Source organism: Octodon degus, unplaced genomic scaffold (assembly GCF_000260255.1).
Source record: "Octodon degus isolate 3935 unplaced genomic scaffold, OctDeg1.0 scaffold00013, whole genome shotgun sequence".
In the NCBI taxonomy this organism is placed as follows: domain Eukaryota; kingdom Metazoa; phylum Chordata; class Mammalia; order Rodentia; family Octodontidae; genus Octodon; species Octodon degus.
In genome coordinates, this window is record NW_004524589.1 from 20,036,866 (window position 1) to 20,045,235 (window position 8,370).

Here is an 8,370-nt window from a genome sequence, read left to right on the forward strand (position 1 = left end):
CTTTTCTCCTGAACAGGAAGATCCTTTTTAGAAATATTTTTTATAGTTACGTGGGAAACAGACCAGAAAATGTTCATCTCTTAGATGAACTAATTCACTATCCTTACACATGAGAGGATTCCCTGCTGACAGCTCCCACAGGGAACTCAAACCTCTCATTTCTGTGATACCTGTAATGTTAGTGCACAATTGCCAAGTTAAGAGCCATGCAATCTAAGGGCATAAGGAAGACTAAGTTATTGGCAAGCGAAGCATCTAGAATAGCTGTCAAAATTCAGCTACAAAACCAGACAAAGATAACACAGATACTCCTAATTTTAGTCAAGTAGAAGGAAAACGGAAAGTTGTGCATGTCAAGTAAAAGGGGAAGTATTTATGGCTGCAAATATAATTGACTTACCTCTTCAGAAACCCAGGACTCTTGTTGGGCAGAAACCCAGGACTCTTCAGCTAACCAGGCTGCAGCGATTCCTCAGGGAGATCCAACTGAAGCAGGCAGAAGGCTGGCGTTCACTCGGTGCGGTTCAGCCCCTACCTGACTATATTCACAAACACCTTAGAGCCTTTTCCCTCATCGCTGAGTCACTCAGGGAGGAAGTGGGTGGTATGAAAGAGGGTGTCACCTTATACAAATACCACTTCAATTAAAACAGTCTCACCCATGGACCTGCTGCCTTTATTTGGCAAATTCTTCATGTAATTTATGACCTTGTTATGCCCAAGTGCTTCGGTTATGAACCTTCTTTCTTCTATTGTGCTATCAACAACACACACATCTCTATTATGACAAGGTATCACAGTATCCAAGCTATTCTGAATTCTCCTTTAAAAAGCAAAACAAAACTCTTGAGAAAAAATTGCCCACAGTCCCTGGAAAGCGAGGGCCCAGACAACCACACAGGGAGCCATGACTTGATTAGCACAGAGGTCCTGAGGAAGCCACAGGCCCTAGAACTGGAAAACATGGGCGCAATATGTTACACAGATTCTGTGCATGGAATATTTTGCAGTACTATGAGAGGAAAACTACATCCTGAAATATGAGCATTCTGATCCTTGTGTTTCACTGTGTGTAAAAGATGTGGAAGGAAGGATTGAACTTCTCTTACACCTTAGGGCGCCATTGACTTCCGCATCAAAGCTGCTTCTCCTGGGGGAGGGATAACAGAAGAGTCATTCTGGGTGGCGGCTTCTCACAGGCCCTGCAATGTACTTGTCATAATAGTAAAGGACGTTTTAGAGAAGCTTAGCAAGCTTGGAACTTTGCCAAAAGAAGCTGGGTCATCAGAACTTCCTGGGTCATCTGTGTTCTTCAGTCATTCCAAGCACTACCCAAATCCTTGCTGTAGGACTCCTACAAACTACAATCCAGATGAGTGAGGCCTGTAGCAGCGACCAGAAGAAGTAAGAACATCCAGATAGGAGGGTGAGGAAATTGCAGTATAGACTGCAACTGGGACATCACTCCCATAAAATATCCTTATCCTGGGCTGAAGAATTTGAAAAATCTAAAAAAATAAAAATAAAATGTCCCCCCAGCATGTACATATATCTGGTACTCTCATGGAGTTTGATATACAAAAAAATCTTAAAAATAGGCTTTAAATTTCTGTGATACCCATAAATGTTGATTGGATTGAGGATGGATATTAACACTACAAATTAGAAAGTTGAAAAACAAGGATGCAATTTGGCTTAGCTTAGAAAATGAACTAAAAGACATATTCAGCACTAGAATTGAGTTGAAATTGTGGCACTAAATACTGTAAGAGCTGTCTCATAGTAACAAGTAGTAACTGACATTATAGAATATTTCAATATATCAATTGGCTTTATCAAATATAAAACCAGAAAAATAGTCCCTTATTTTATAACAAAATAAAGTACAACTATCCAATGTGCATGTAAGACTTTTGAGCTACCAAGCAGTAACTTCTGCCTATAATGAAGGTCTCTTACTTTATGTACCAGGATACTTATAGCACTAATGCACGCAAGTAGATTTGGTTTCATTTAGAACCAAATCTGTGTTCAGAAAAGGGCTAATACTAAGCACCTGGGGTGAGTACAGGCCTATTAATGTGGAACAGACATTGAGCAAGACTGCCTACCAGTAATCTCAGCATGAAGGGGTCAACTGAAGAATGTGTCTGGGTGTGGAGATGGGCAAAAAGGCGTGGCCTTCGACTCACTCAGGCCTTGAACCAGAAGTCTGGAGCATGCTTAGCATACCTCAGCTTTACCACGCCTATTTCACTGATTGTCAGGGCTCTTGAGGGCTCTTTAGAACAGAAGCTCCGAGAGTGGATGGCAAATGGCTTTAGGTCAGGTCCCATGTCAACTGAGGGGGACAGCTGCCTAGAGAGATACGGTAAGGTTTTCAAAGTAAGATTGGGGCTGGGGCCAGCCTGAAGCTCAGTGGACTAACACATCTGCTTAAGCAGAGTGCAATGGCCAGGGTTCAATCCTGGAGTGCTGTGCTGGCCCCACCCCCGGGGCGTGCTGAGATGAGACTGGGCATGATGTTGTACACCTGTAATCCCAGCACTTGGGAAGCTGAAAACAGGAGAATCACTATGAGTCCAAACTATGTGGTGAGACCCTGTAGACCCTGTAGACCCTGTCCTAAAATACAGAAAAAAGGTAAGATTGGGACTGGAGAGATAGCTGGGCAATCTAAGTGCCTGCTGGCAAGCACAAAACCCAAGTTCGATCCCTAGTACCACATGTTATGCAGTGCTGGCCACTGAAACCAGGCATGGTGGTGCACGCCTGTAATCCTAGCGCTGGGTAGGCTGGGATAGGAGGATCACTATCAGTCTGAGCTGCATAATAGGTGTCATACCAAAAAAATAAATAAAATATGAATAAATAAAGTAAGGTTGGACTTAACAGGACTGTGCCCTGGGAAATCAACAATGTTCATCAGAGGACTTAGCCAGGGACTGTTTGCTGACATTGTGTCATAACATGAGATGTTGTAATGCCACATTGCTTGTCAAGGTGTTGTATCCAGTGACACAACCAGTCAAAGTGAGCACTGGTTATTGCACAACAATGGAAAGAGAAAACATTGACATAGCACTTCAATCTTGCCATGCATTTCTCTAGGAAGTTTTCACACATTAATTTAATAACTTAACCAATGACAGTACTCTCTCATCCCAAGGAGATTGCAAAACTGATCCTCAAAAGGAAAATAACATAAAGAAGTTACCATCTCAAAACATTCTAATCTATTATTCTGAAATTGGGGGTATTGAAAAATAAAGGGCTTCTTATTTTCCTTTCAGATGGAAGAAATAAATGTCATGTGCCTATTAAAACAACCAGGATATCATTAGGGTGGTAATTACAGAGCCAATTTCTCTTTGTCTCAGTAGATTGATGCCAGAATTGATGGACTGCTGCCAGTGCTGCGGCAGTTGGTGCATTGCTTAATGCCCTTTGATGGCACCTGGCAGTGCAGACCAAAGAGGAGAACAACACAGGCCCCAGGGGAGCCTCTGTCCAGTCTCCTGTAGAGATTTGCTATTCACTGTGGGCACTTAACCTTCATGCCTATATCCATCTTGGTAAGTGAAATCAATGATAACTATCTCTTTACCAACTGTATTGATAATAATACCTGGATTTTTTTTAGCCAAAATTCTAAGTTTATGTTCCAGATAACATGAGGAGAAATCAGAATTCCTGTTGCTTTTGGATTCATCTTCAAGCTCCAAACAAACAACAGATTTGTGCTTCACAGAGGACATTGCTCTGCTTTCAGCAAATGGAGCAGGGCTGGCCCAGACAACAGAAGCAGAGATTCAAGGTTAAACCAGACCTGCATCCACCACCCTCTCCTTGGTAGAGCTGAAGAGGACAGGCTCTGCTAGAAAGCTTTGCTACTTTCCTCCCTCCATTCCTGTGTCCACCAAGAACAGCAATTTGGCAGCTTCAAAAATCCTGGCCCTTAGAACACTGTGTGAGGCAGCTACACCTTCCTAGTCTCGGGCTCTTCAGTATAGTTACAAGCTATAAGAAGGAAAAACTGGGATGAGGAGAAGGAGAGGGCAGGGGAAGAGATATGTTTATGTTTGTATGCACGATGGCTGGGATAACTGTACTGCTGATTTCTGCTGGTCTGCAGAAGGGGTCATTGATGCTCTTTTTTCCTTGTTCTTTTTAATTTATAACTTTTTTCTTTCTTTTTCTTCTTTAAACCAATTTTGCATGCTTATATCATCTAAACAATTAATTTGAATATTATAGGTGTGTTAACCCAGCAAAATATTCTAAAAGAGTCCAGTAGTTAACACACCTATAATATTCAAATAATGGAACTAAACAAAAAAGGAGATATAGGTGAATGTCCATTTTGTATCTATGTATTCAAAATGGTTAGGATAGATATATAGTTACATTCTCTTAATGAATAGAGGAATTTGTTCTAATAGAGTTTGTAAATAGGATATCATGTCCTCATCTTGTACAGCAAATAACCACTAGGAAGAATGTATGCAATGTGTTAATTATTGAAACTGTCCTACCAATTTGGTTTGAAACTGTCTCATCACTCTTTGTTTATCAATAAAATTATGGAAAAAAATAATAAAAAAAGAATACCCATCTCTGACAGGACTAAACAAAAAAAGGGGATACAAAGGAAGGACCATTTTGTATTTGTATATACAGAATAGTTGGGATAGATATATAGCTACTTTTGCTTAATTCAATGAGAAGAAAGATTTGTACTAATAGTGCTTGGACAGGATATCCTGTCTGCTTCTTGTACTATGGATAATCACTAAGAAGATAACAATGTACAAGTTATTAATTATTGAAAATCTCCAAATAATCAGCTTTGAAACTGTCTCATTGATATTTGTTTCTCAATAAAACAAAATTTAAAAAACAAAACAAAAAACATTAATTTGAAGACAACATTATGCAGCAACCATTGTTGAATTCCTGTTGTTTTGTTTGATGAAGTTCTATATTTTTTCTATTTTGTTTTTACTATTTTTTATTAGAGAATGAAAATAAAATAAAATAAGGTACTGTTAGCCTCCTGGCTACAGGCTGAAAGAAACAATTCCATGCAGACTGGAAGGAAGAACTTTTACTTCCACTGAAAAATTTAGTATGACAATCAGTTTTATAATCAAAATCTTACTTTTAAACTCAGATTATTTCATAATTTTCACCTCTAATTTTCCCACAGCCATAGAAATTCTTCCATTTTTCTACCATTCTTTCACTGCCAAAATTTAATTATATATATAATATGAAATTATATATACAATATATAAATATATATATTAAGCCCCTCAGGGTCAGAGGCCTTCATATTCATCTGTTTGATAAACACATAGCAGAATTCTTGAATTATAGTAGTACTTGGTGTTTGTGGGTTGAATAAAGGAATGAAAGGCATAAACATTAAATGTGCATACATATCAATACTTGATGAAAAATATCTGTTCCATATTATGCCTAAGATGTTTGATATGCAGACAGATAGTGAGGTTATGCTTAACAGCCTAAGTTGTATGATAATAACAATAAGATTGTCATCTGGATGGTTAATAACCTAAGTTTGCAGACCAAAATTAGAGAAAAAGGAGGGATGCAAGGAAAGCCAACATCTTGGCCCTAGCCTTCCAAGGTCAATTAAGAATCAGGACATATGAGAACTTGTACTGTTACATCATGTGACTCGGTAGTGTCCCAAATTTTCTGATCAAGGAGATTATGGGGTCAAAGAGGAAAGTGATCGATGATGTAGAGTGTGCCTAAGGAGAGTCACATGGAGAGAAAACATTCTCTCGGGCTTTCACAGAGAGCACATTGGCCAAGCAATGGCCGTGACTCATCCACATGGCTGACACTGACAAAGGTTCTACAATCTGAGGTACAGGATCTCAGGATAAATCCTGAGGGGATTTCACTGACCTTATTGGACCCAAAAGCTACACCAGGGATAGACATTGTTTATCAAAAGTCTAGTTTATCTATTTTATGTCTAATTTCTTCAAAAAGTTTTCCTGTCCTTGGCTGGAAAGCTAGGACAGTAGCCCTTCAACTCACCTGTGTATCACACACTGCTAGCTGACATCCAGGTAAGAGTTCTCTACACTTTATAGAGATTGCTCAAATAGTAATTATGATAGCTGAGTTTATTGCCCAAGGTTGAAGTTTGTATCATCAGTGCCTCCTATCTCACTCTCTCCCTCTGCTCTAAACGATATCCTATTTATTGGACACTGAACTATCATTGTCAATTCTGCCTCCTAAATCAGTCTATGCTCTTTCCATTTGCGTGCCATTCTCCGCCTGATTTGAGCCCTGTATCTCCAGGGGGCAATACTGTAATCTCCAGGTAACTGTTCTTTTCCTAGTTTAAATCCATCCACTGCTAAGTCAATTAGACTCTCTCGGTTTGTAAAGATCAGAGATAATTTCTGGAAACTTTAGTGAATGGGAGCAAACTAATAACAGCAGTTAAGCAAGGGAGACCCACAGAACCCGAAGTCATGATCCTTAGAAGCCAGAATCAGGAAATGGTATGGTGTAGCACTGCACTGAGGACAAGCACTGACTGCTGAAGGCTGTCACACAGGAAAGGGCCACAGAGGCCCTGCGAGCTCCAGCTGTCCTCCTTCCAGGGTGCACTTTCTCACTCATGGCAGGAGCCTCTGACTTGTGAACAGAACACACACCCAGAGCCTCGGCTGGGAGTTACTACTACATACTGCTGGTCACAGTGACACAGATAAAATCATGTCACTTCCCAGCTTCAAAATTGAAGCACCTTAAATTCATGTACTACTGCTTCCCAGTGAAACAGACACTGGCCACACTGCTATTTTCTTTTCTTTATGTATTTAGTACAGGGTTAACAAGGTCTCAACATAAAGATTGGACTTCTAGTGGTCCTCCTGGGGTTTTTTTTCCTTTTTTTTCTTTCTTTCTTTCTTTCTTTCTTTCTTTCTTTCTTTCTTTCTTTCTTTCTTTTCTTTTCTTTTCTTTTCTTTTTTTTTCATTACTGGGGATTGAACTTAGGACCTAGCACTTGCAAGGCAGGTGCTTATTCTACTGAGCTATCTCCCCCACCCAATCCTCCTGTTTTCAGCTACCCAAAAGCTGGGATTGCAAGCATGTGCCACCACGCCAGTTCCAGTGGACCTCTCAGCTTGCCCTGGGGGTGGGGCTGGCACCACAAGCTGGGGGTCATACCATGGTCACGGCACCTGCTTTAATCCACTGAGCTATCTGCTCGGCCCACTATTTAAATTTTAATTGATTGAAGTATATAAATTTAAAAAAATTGATTTCTTCAGCTGTAACAGATATTTCAAACACAGTATTATATAAAAAAGACAGAAAATACAGAAAGTTGGTCTCCAGGACATTTTTGAAGCCACTTCCTACTATTCAAAGCTAACTCCCTACCACTTCCCCATAGGTACCTCTAGCTGCACCAAAAATCCTTTTTGTTGCTCATACAAGCTATACTTTCAGTTTTTAATGTCTGCCCTTGTGCCATTCCTATAACTTGAAATATTTTCTTTTCTTGCCTTCCTGTTGATCCTTTACTCAGACTGATAGACCAGCAGTAATACAGCCTATTTCACAAAGATTTTTAAACATTCTTCAAACACAGAGTTGCCCCTTTCCTCTCTAGTCCAAGGGAACTCTGCATTTTCTTCTAGTACTTAACCACATTACATGCTAAACCATTGCATTCGGTGCACCATATTCCATTCTAGAAGACCTGGATGATGATGATAGTTATATGGCTAGCTCTTAAGAGCAGACTTAGGTGTCATATGGGCTCTGCCAAGGTCATTTGATAACTTTGTGCTACTTGTTTAGCTCTTTTATCTCAGTTTCCTCATCTTGAACTTGAGAGGGTAATCTACTTCCTCTCTTATAGGCTTACTGTACAGATTATTTTAATATTGAAAAAGAACTTAAGTAGGGTCTGCAACTTTGAAGCAAGCTACCTAAGAAAGTTAGCTCTTGGTAAACTATGAACGCATTTTACATACTCATATGTGGAGCGTTATCTAAGAATGTCAGTATAAGCATAATTAACAATTTCACTTGTTTTAGATACACTGTGTTGGGGCTGTCTGAGGCTCTGTTGTCATCATGAATGACACAGTAACTATCCAAACCCAGAAATTCATGACCAACTGACTTCTTCAAAAGAAACAAATGGTCATTGAGGTCCTTCACCCTGGGAAAGCAACAGTACCTAAGACAGAAATTCGGGAAAAACTCGCCAAAATGTATAAGACCACACCAGCTGTCATCTCTGTGTTTGGATTCAGAACCCATTAGGGTGGTGGCAAGACAACTGGCTTTGGCATGATTTAT

At 39.8% G+C, this 8,370-nt stretch overlaps 1 protein-coding gene across 8 annotated transcripts in view; it reads right to left on the reverse strand.

Moving 5' to 3' along the window:
• Nucleotides 1-534, reverse strand: part of Scel (sciellin) — a 117,146-nt gene extending 116,612 nt beyond the window's left edge. For all 8 annotated transcript variants that reach the window (XM_023709650.1, XM_023709651.1, XM_023709649.1 and 5 more), the window contains exon 1: nt 401-534. The gene's annotated coding sequence lies outside the window, so the exon portion shown is untranslated. The remainder of the gene's footprint in view (nt 1-400) is intronic.
• Between the last annotated feature and the right edge of the window lie 7,836 nt (nt 535-8,370).